General features: G+C 30.2%; 1 long non-coding RNA gene across 1 annotated transcript; it reads left to right on the top strand.

The window, feature by feature from the left end:
• Positions 1–316: 316 nt before the first annotated feature.
• Positions 317–1,745, top strand: LOC111689491. The gene is made up of 3 exons (XR_006940095.1): positions 317–1,155; positions 1,215–1,380; positions 1,440–1,745. It is a non-coding gene; the product is annotated as an uncharacterized LOC111689491 (long non-coding RNA).
• Positions 1,746–2,125: the final 380 nt, after the last annotated feature.

Here is a 2,125-nt window from a genome sequence, read left to right as displayed (position 1 = left end):
ATACGAATTTTTCCTGTATTTCATATTTGATCATATTATACGAAACACAAATTTTAGATCGAATTTGTTTTATACTTTAAATTGTTTTAAGGGTTTACTATCAACCGAAATGATATATTTTGGCCCATTTGGTCCACAATTTTTAGGGATTTGTACCCTTTTTTTATGTAATATCATTAAAATGGCGATTTTTCTCAAAATTTGTAGTATTTTCTCTTTTTTTCCAGAGATAAAAACAAAATTTGATATTGGGATTTAATAGACTAGTCCGCAAGGACAGACCTCTCAATCTTCTCCTCCACTTCAATTTCTATTCTATGACTTAATCCTAAACTATCTTCTACTATCCTCTACCCTCTTTCTTTTATATATTATTATCTTTACAGGTATCACAAAGGGACCAACAGGACCCAAGTGTGCGTCTTTGCAGCCTGAATACCTAACCTAACCTAACCTAAGTTTTCAATATATTGTGGTAGTGTACAACTCAAAAACATGCCTCTAGGAAACACCATTCAATATGGTAGTATCATTATTTTTATATACCAGGCTGCATGCCACTATACCATTATGGTCTAACTCAAAAATATCGATATCTGTTTAAATATCGATTACTATGATCAAAATAAACCCAAAATTTTGGACTTACAGTGTTATTGTAATGGGCAACATAAGAGTGAAAGTTACGAATAGTAAAAACTGAAATCTATTGTATAGGATGACGTTTTGTAAAGGCATGTTTTGGAATTGTATACCGATATAATAGCGGTTTTCACTCTTGGTGGTAAAGTACCCTTGTATCCATGTTAACTATGGTAGGTATATTCTAAATAATACTATTTACATCAACGCAACAACAAAATGCACTTATTTTAAATATACAACGCTGTATTAGATTTACCATGAAAAAAGGTCTAGTATATAAGCTTGATAAATATAAAACTAAAACTAAAAAAACTAAACAGCTGATCGTCTATTCACCAAAATATTTTAGACTTGATTTTTTGTTATAAATTGTTCGATAAATATTAAAAAATAAAAATTAGTGCAAATGTAAAAATAAAAAGAAAACGTGAAAAACTAAACAATAAAAGATGGACTGATGCCGAAATAAAGCAATTATTAGAATATCTGCAAGATCGACAAGATTTTGAAGTAAGTTTAAAAAATGTGTGCTTTTATTCAAATTTTAATTACATCTGTAAATATTTTAGAAGCCAAATATTTTACAGAAAGTTTTTGCAAGTAACAGAGTTAGATGCATCTTGGGACATTGTCCGATGGAAAGTCAAAAATCTTAAATCAAATTATAACAAAGCTGAGACTTGGAAAAAGTCGACCGGAGCAGGTTTGCTTGAAGCCGATGAAGGCGTCTCATCAGTACAAGGTAAGTAATCGTTTTGTATGTTCATCGTTAATTGAAATATTTTTCTTTTTAGATAAATTAAGGAAGATGTGTCGATTTTACGACGAATTGCACAACATTTTTGGAAATAAAACACCCGAATTCCCCTTTGAAATATATGACAGTGCGATTTCTATTAATATTGGGCTTAATAGCACTCCAGTCACTGAAAGCACATTAGATCACCAAATAGACTTTTGTGGGTTTGCAAATCTAGAAGAATACTGCTCAATCCCAGTCATACAATATACAGGTTCTGTAGACATAGAAGGTGAATCCACCGATATGCAACCTTCATCGTCATGTTCACAGACTTCAGCTTTAAACGAACCATCTTCACCTACAGAAACTAATGGAAACACTGGTTTGCAGAATAAAAATAAAGCAGTGCAAGAATTTGCAGGAAAATTAAAAAAAAACTGCACCAAAAAACGCTATAGATCAACTTTAATTGATCCAAAGTGAAAAAAATTCCTTTCTAAAATTAAAAATTGAATTTGAAAAAGAAAAAATCTATAATTTTACTTTTTTCTGATTGTTTAGGCATTTTTTTAATTTAAATTCATTTGTTTTCATTTTGGCGGAATAACAATAATCAGCTGTTTATATAAGTTTACAATAGATGAAAAAAGTGCTCACGCTTTATTGTCAAAACAATGAGTAAATATAATATAGTATTATATATACAACTAAGAGGAAAAACCGCTAATGTACTAGCCA

Source organism: Lucilia cuprina, chromosome X (genome assembly GCF_022045245.1).
Source record: "Lucilia cuprina isolate Lc7/37 chromosome X, ASM2204524v1, whole genome shotgun sequence".
In the NCBI taxonomy this organism is placed as follows: domain Eukaryota; kingdom Metazoa; phylum Arthropoda; class Insecta; order Diptera; family Calliphoridae; genus Lucilia; species Lucilia cuprina.
Note: the sequence above shows the minus strand (reverse complement) of the source record. Positions and strands in the feature narration are given on the sequence as shown.